The 8213-nt window shown below is 37.2% G+C and overlaps 1 pseudogene; it reads right to left on the reverse strand.

The window, feature by feature from the left end:
• Positions 1 to 680: 680 nt before the first annotated feature.
• Positions 681 to 7735, reverse strand: LOC140877855 (DEAD-box ATP-dependent RNA helicase 35-like; annotated as a pseudogene).
• Positions 7736 to 8213: the final 478 nt, after the last annotated feature.

An 8213-nucleotide genomic window follows, 5' to 3' on the forward strand; every position in this document is an offset into this window, starting at 1 on the left:
TTGATCCAAAATTATTTTTTTGATTGCAATATGACATGAAATCGTACCCAAAGAATTAGAATAACTTGACTAAAAAAATACTTTAAAAATAAAAATGCATTACACAAACCCAACTCTCGACATTAACTATTATATATTATATATTAATTAAACACATGCAATGTGTCACGAGTAGCTTGTATATAATAAACTTATGTGAGACGGTCTTATCCGTGAGACGGGTCAACCCTACCCATATTTATAATAATAAGTAATACTTTTGACATAAAATGTAATATTTTTTAATAAATAACCCATATAAGAGACTCATCTCAAAAAAATGACCATTGAGACCGTTTCATAGGAGTTTTTGTCAATAAACTATGTATCGCAGTGAAGTCTCCTACCACGCACCACAGACAACATGCAATCTGCAAATAAGCAAGAAAAACACAACCGAACCGGAAATGAAAGTGAATTAAAGTAAAAACAAATTATATTTGATGAATTACTAATATTTTATGATTATAATAATATATATTTAAAGCAGACAAGGGCACACTAATTACAAAAATTATGACATCTCTTAAAATGCAACTGGAAAATAGAAATAGATCAAGTAGATTGATATATATATGTACTGACTGATACACACCATTTATTGTATCATGCATAGTTTTACATACATTAATATGAGTAAATCAAATCTCCCCCCCATAACCCCCTGATCCAAAATAATTATTCCTTCTTAAACAAGCCATTTGCATGTTTTTTTGATGCTCCAACTTGGGGCAATCACCAATATGGTGCCCAAGCCCACCACAGTAAACACAACCCTTCACTCCACTTGACTTGGCTATCTCTTCTACATCTTCCGCCGGATCCTTAAGCTCGGAAAGAACCGGAGGCACCCTCTGCTTCGCTTCTTCCAATAGACGCTTCAAATCGACAAGGGTTGTTTCACTTTGGCTCTTGTTGATAAAAGTCGTGGCAGTTCCCGTTTTTCCACATCTCCCCGTCCTTCCGATCCTATGGACATACTTCTCTATTTCTGCAGGCATGTCGTAGTTGATGACATGCTGAACGTCGGGGAAATCGAGACCTTTGGAAACAACATCCGTAGCTACTAAAACGTCTTTTTGTCCAGATTTAAAGGTCGTGATGGCGCCATCTCTCTCTTGTTGATCCATCCCTCCATGAACTGCAACTGCTTCTACTCCCTTGAGAACAAGATACTCATGAATGTCACCCACATCCGATTTATTCTCACAGAACACCAAAACAGGTGGTGTGGTCTTTTGCAAGCATTCAAGAAGATAAACGGCTTCACGTACTCCACGTGTTGAATCACATCAAGATTAGCTGCTCCGGCCCTTCCAACATTCACGGTTACAGGCTTTACAAGAGCGCTACGAGCAAAATTTTGGATCTTCAGGGGCATTGTGGCTCAAAACAGTTGAAATGATAATTATTCCTTGATATATTTTTATGTTTTGAAATATTATAATATTGTGTTTTGCGTTTCTAGGATTGTTAGTTGATATTGTGTTTTTTTATCTTTATGCTTGATATATTTTAAACTAGGAATAGTTTTTATTTGAATTGAGATAATATAATATTCCTAGATTTAAAATATGATTTTTTGGATTGATAGTTTATTTTAAATTAGGAATTGTTCTGAATTGAAGTGATATAATATAATTTTCCTATATTTAAAATAAGATTGATGCGTTTAATTGTGATAGGAATTATCTTATATTAATTATCTAGATTTAGTTGTTTGATATTTCTGGTAGAAGATATATTTGGACTTATCATAATATATATCTATCTCCTAACTTATCTTTGTTTCCTTATCATTGCAGATTCAAGTTTGAATTAAGGAAACAAATGTGACGCCCGGGGCTGAGGAGGCAGGGATCGCCGGTGCCAAGAGGTTGCACGGACAATGAGCGGCTTCTGGTAGGCTTCTAGGCGGAGGGAGACATGAATGAACCGATCCTGCCGGAATGAGAGGGGATTCTGAGACTGTGTAGGTATGAGACTACATAGTTGAGGAGAGCTTAAAAGATTTCATATGTACTGCTCATATCAAGAAGGTGCATCTTCTTTTCGGGAGCTCATCACATAAGAACTCCAAAGTTAAGCGTGCTTGACTTGGGGAAATTATAGGATGGGTGACCCCCTGGGAAGTTTCTCAGGGTGCGTGTGAGTGAGGACATAAGCACGCTGAAAAGACTAGTCTTGATACAGTGGGTCGTTACAATTGGTATCAGAGCACGGTCCTTGGAGGATATCCATCTGCCACGTGAAGCTCAGAAATCCCACTACCGGTCTGTAAGTTTTAAATGTTTTATTATGATTTATGAGGAGCATATGTTATGACTTAAGACTTTATGTTATCAAAGTTTTAAAATACTTAGTTATGCATTGCGATTTACGTGACTTTGGGATATTGAAACTTGAAAACTAGATAACTAATCGTGGAGTTAGTAAACTAGAATTTTGAGGGACTTCGTTATTAGAGTTTGATCAGTCGAATTTCGAGGACGAAATTCAATTTAAGGGGGGGAAAATTGTAACACCCGGAAATTTTAATACGTAAATTCGCATGCATAATTAGGGAAATTAATTATTTAAAAATTTATATTTGGGTTAAATGACATTTATGTGTTATTATGTGAATTATATGCATGATTTAAATTTATTTTATCATTTAACCCGCAGTTATTGTATTTTTTAGATTTTTAAGAATTTTATTGAGTTGATCGCGTAGACGGGACCGTGGACGGACGAGATACCAAAATTCTTAGCCAAAAATATTTTATGATTTTATGAGCCTTAAAATCTTATTTTAAGGTATTTTGTCAAGAAAATTTTAGTATTTAATTATATATTTATTTAAAAGTTGATTTTTAGCCAAAATAAGTCATTTTAATGACTTTTATTAATTTTTAAAAATACTATAAATTAGTATTTCGGGATTTTTGATTAGTTATCAGATTAGTAGGTATTTTTAAGAGTTTAAAATCTTATATTTATGTTATATTATCTATCTAATTATTTTATACTAGTTATTATCCTAAATTATTCCTAGTTACAAAAATTTAAAAACAAAAACCTACCCTACCCAAACCCCACTCAGCCGACAACTCCCATCTCCTCCCACCCCCATTCTCACGTTCAGCAGAAAGCAATCTCCATAGCCGATCCTTCATAGATTCTTGGAGTCTTTGGTTCGTTCGTCGTCCCGGAGCGCCGTACACGCGATTATTGTCTCGTTTCTCAATCTATCTTCGTTTAAGGCATGTCTAAAACTTTTATTTGGCCACCATATAAGCTATTATTCATGCATGATGTTTTTTTTTCAGATTCCATAAGAATATTTCGAAATTATGCAATGTTATTGAAGTTTGATGCATGTTTGAGTGTTTCATGTCATAGCTCATGTTTTATTTAGCATGGCTCGGTCCAGGGGCTTGGGGCTCAGGTCAGAGGTGATTTAGGGTCCTAGGGAATCGAACCATGGTCGGGCTAAGGGCTGGAGTTGGCTGGGTTCAAGGATGGTTCAGTTTTTGGTCCATAGTGGCGCAGCAGATCGCGCAGGTTGAGCGAGGTAGGGAGATTGGCTCGTTCTCAAGCCACAGGGCGTGTTTTAGGCTGATTCCAGTTGGGTTAGAACCGTAAGACAAATAGGAAGGTATTACAGGTGGGCCTCCGGCCAGTGGTTGCCGGAGATTGGCGGCGGAATGGCCTGAAGTCGCTGGTTGCGCGCAGCGCGCGAGCAGAATAAGGGCTAGATTGTTTTGGGTCGTTCTCCTTCGTTAGGGCTCGGTTTGAGCTGGTTTTTAGCTTTTTGGAAACGTCTTGAAGTGGGCTAGGTGTAGGCGGTGGTTTCATGGCCAAAGGTAGCCGTAGTTGGCCGGCCGAAGGCGAGGGGTTTCCGGGTCGGGTTTGGTCCTGGGTTGGGTCTGGGCATCCGGGTCGGGTCTAGGGTGTAAGCGGGTCGGGTAAGGTAGGTCCAGGTCCGGGCTAGGTGGGCCGGGCTCGAGTATTTTAATTTTTAAGTGACTTATGTTTTAATTGAGTTTTTGGGCTAATTAATTAGAAATAAAATTATTTGGGTCACTAAATAATTTTATTTGGGCTTCAAATAATTTATTTAAGTCAATCCAATTAATTTTATGGGCTTGGGAGCCCATGGAAATTATTGGGCCAGTCTTTGGGTTTTTGGGCCCATTGGGCCAGTCAGTGGATTTTGGGCCAGTCTAGAGTTTTATTGGGCTTAAGTTAAGTAATTGGGCTTAAATATTTATTTAGGTCAAGTTAAGTTTAATTAAGTTATTTGGGCTAAAATATGATTATTGGATTTTATTTAAGTTTAATAGGCTTAGAGTGAGTGATCAGCAGTCTAGACCAACCCATGAAATTAAACTAAGTCCGAAATATATATTTAATTATTTTTATGCATGAAGTCTATTTTAAGTAAAAGTATATTTATTATTAAAATTAATTAAATATATATTACGGACATATTTTAAGTGCATGCATACATGAAATATTTTATGATGTGTTTATGATTAAGAATTGAGCATGAAAAATATTTTTATGGAAATTGAAGTGATGTGACAGCATAGAAGTGGTTTTACCACTGACACAGAGGTAGTTCTACTACCGGCATAGAAGTGGTTTTACCACTGGCACAGAGGTAGTTTACTACCAGCATAGAGGTGGATTTATCCACCGCCACGTACGATGGTTCTTTAGACTGATCAGTCGGCACAGTTATTAGTCACATTCATGGATATGACCATACTCAGTTTTTATGTTTATGACATGCTCAATTATGTTATGTATGATGAAGAAAGTTATGTTATGTTTAAGATTTATGATTCAGCATTTATGTTATGAAAAATGTTTCCATGCATGCTCATGTACATGTATATGTATTAGTATCTACGTGATGCATTATTTTTTAACCTTGTTATAAAGGATTAGACATGTTGAGCCCCTAGGCTCACTACGCTTATATGGTGCAGGTGAGCATGATGACATTTATGTAGCTCCTACCCGTGGTGAGAACGTATGAGCTCACGGAGCAGTGGACCCCGTGACCGTCGTAGTTATTTAGTCTATTATGATGAAATTTTGAAACATGTTTTATTTTATTATTATTCCGCATATGATATTTTTCAGCAGCATTGTTTATCATTTTAAATTGATGCATGAAATATTTTTAAGGATTTATTTATTTATTTAATATTTTTCAGGTTATTTAAGAAATATATGTTATTTTTATATACATATATGTATGGGCGTATATGTATAGTATTATTTTAAAAAAAAAAAAAGTTTTTCCGCATTTTATTAGTAGTAGGCGTTTCAATTGGTATGTGACGCCCGGGGCTGAGGAGGCAGGGAGTGATCGCCGGTGCCAAGAGGTTGCACGGACAATGAGCGGCTTCTGGTAGGCTTTTAGGCGGAGGGAGACATGAATGAACCGATCCTGCCGGAATGAGAGGGGATTCTGAGACTGTGTAAGTATGGGACTACATAGTTGAGGAGAGCTTAAAAGATTTCATATGTACTGCTCATATCAAGAAGGTGCATCTTCTTTTCGGGAGCTCATCACATAAGAACTCCAAAGTTAAGCGTGCTTGACTTGGGGAAATTATAGGATGGGTGACCCCCTGGGAAGTTTCTCAGGGTGCGTGTGAGTGAGGACATAAGCACGCTGAAAAGACTAGTCTTGATACAGTGGGTCGTTACAACAAGATCAAGACTTTTTGGAGATAAGTTGACACGCTTAAATAGAAGAAAGAACGTAGAGATCAGGTGGCTTGGAGAAAAACGAGAGAGCGCAGAAAAGAGAGATCTCAAGCCGTAGATGAGAATTTGAGCGTACAAAATAAAAGAAAGAGACGAGAGAGCTTAAGTGTAGAAGACAAGGAACTCGACTTTCTGGAGTGTTTTCACATTGAAGAGTCCTTGTCTATTTGTTGAAGTTATTTTCTGTAGATGCCATGAAGAGTTTGAGAGCATGTTGATTGAGGATCGAAGATTGAAAGCTTTTTTGCTCTCGTGTTTTGGCATCTAGGGCCAACTCTATTCTCTTGATTTTCTTGTCTACCTTCAGTAGACTTTTAGGAGTTGGTTTATTTGTTTTATTCTTTATTTTCTCACATGTTTTGAGAAAATTGATTTTTACAATAATTCACTAGTTTTAGGGTTTGTAAAACTCTTTGATTATTTTCTAATGAAAGTTTTGCCTTGAGGCGCTGCAAGAGTATTTTATACTCTTGCTTAAATATTTGAGTCTGATTTGTTTGGTTGCTTATCTATTTTATTCATGCTTTCAAAAATTCTGATGCATGTTAATCAAATTGTTATTGAAGATGTTATCAACACCTAGTGACAACATCTAAATATATTTGTATGCGCAACCTTTTATTACTTTAGTACTTGTGCATATTTACTCTTGAGTATTTTTACTGTTGGTTTGCTGTTACTATTCACGTTTTAATATTTCTGCTGCATGTTGTGTAGGATGTTGTCAACACCTAGTAATAACATCTGATTCTAATAATTTTTATGAGCCATGATATTCCTTACAACAGTAGTGTCTGTCTTTGCGTTTTAAAGTGACCGCAAATTTCTCTAATGTCATCTTCAAATCCCAAGTCAACTAGGCGATCTGCTTCATCTAAAGTTAGGTATCTGCAAATTAAATAGTGAGCGACTCCAATGTTTGTATGAATAAACATATATAAGGCATTGATAGAAAAAGAAAAATAGGTACTTGAAAGCATTAAAACAGGACTAAAAGATCAGTTAAAGAAGCAAAGTCATCAGAATTTTAAAAAATAGCTTTTGGTCCAAATCGACTCAAACCATGCATAAAAAAAAACAAACTGTGTCAGTATTGTCAAGATCATAGTATGTAAAAGATCAGATTCATGAAAGGGTGGCTCAAATATATTGTATTCATTTTATAATAGAAAATGGATTCTAAAGAAAACAAATAATTACCTGCAGTGGTCAAGTTTGATCATCTTCTTTGCTAACATATGTTTAAGCCTCCCTGGTGTAGCAACTACAATGTGAACTCCTTTTTTCACCACGTCGAGTTGGGATTTCATATCAACCCCACCAATGCAAAGCAAAGATCGCAATTCGGGGTAACCGGCATCTCTCATCGGTTCAAGAAATTGTTCCACAACTTGATATGTTTGCGTGGCAAGATCCCTACAAGGACAGATAATCAATCCAAACGGCCCTTCTCCAGAAGCAATCGGCATCATGACTTCCTCTTGCAATGCAGTCATAACAAGTGGCAACACAAAAACTAACGTCTTCCCAGTTCCAGTAGAAGCCATCCCTATCATATCCCTCCCAGACAAAACAACCGGAAGCCCCTGAACTTGGATAGGAGTTGGTTTCACAATTCCCTTGGACTTCAACTTGTGTAATATTGGTCCTGGAAACCTCATATCTTGGAAACTCTTAACGGGCGGCGGAATATCGTCTCCATCAACAATAATGTGCCACTGCTTCCTGATGGCATCACGAGCCTTGTTTGGCATCCTCCGAATCCGTAAGGGTGGCTTCCACCCAGTCGACAAGGGCTCCGTGTAAACGATGCTTTCGCCAGCTCCGAAACAGACATCAAAGTTTTGCTGTTCGGTAGATGTTGCATCATCTGCTTTTCCTGATGTATGATTTGTTCAGTTTGTTTGATCTTCAGTAGTACTGGTTGGTTCTTGAGCAGAGAAGAAACCGTGGCGCCCAGTAAACTCGGTTTCGGCTTCGACTTAATTCCCACGCATTTGGCAATCTTTAGAGCACCCATTGCACGGCGCTTGGCCACGGGTACGTAGTTGTCATCTCCGTCGCATTTGACTATCATGTTTATCAAATCTTGGAGCCCTGAAAATTAAGAAAACCGTCATAACATGCTACAACACGTAGAGGAAATAACAGATTTTTTTTTTATTTTATTTTTTACCTCTCGATCGTCCGTTCTTGGAAAGTTATGCCGCAACACTGAAGGAAAATCAGAACCACGGATTGACGTAAGACGACAGAACAATGAAGATTATTTTTGGGATATGTTGTTTTTGTTGGTTGGTAATAAGAATGGGTGGGTACCTGGGTGTTGTTTAAAGCCCCATAATATATATTCGAAGTATGTATTTTAGTTATAATTATATATATATAATAGGATTCTTATCCTA

This window comes from Henckelia pumila, chromosome 2 (assembly GCF_033568475.1).
Source record: "Henckelia pumila isolate YLH828 chromosome 2, ASM3356847v2, whole genome shotgun sequence".
NCBI lineage: Eukaryota > Viridiplantae > Streptophyta > Magnoliopsida > Lamiales > Gesneriaceae > Henckelia > Henckelia pumila.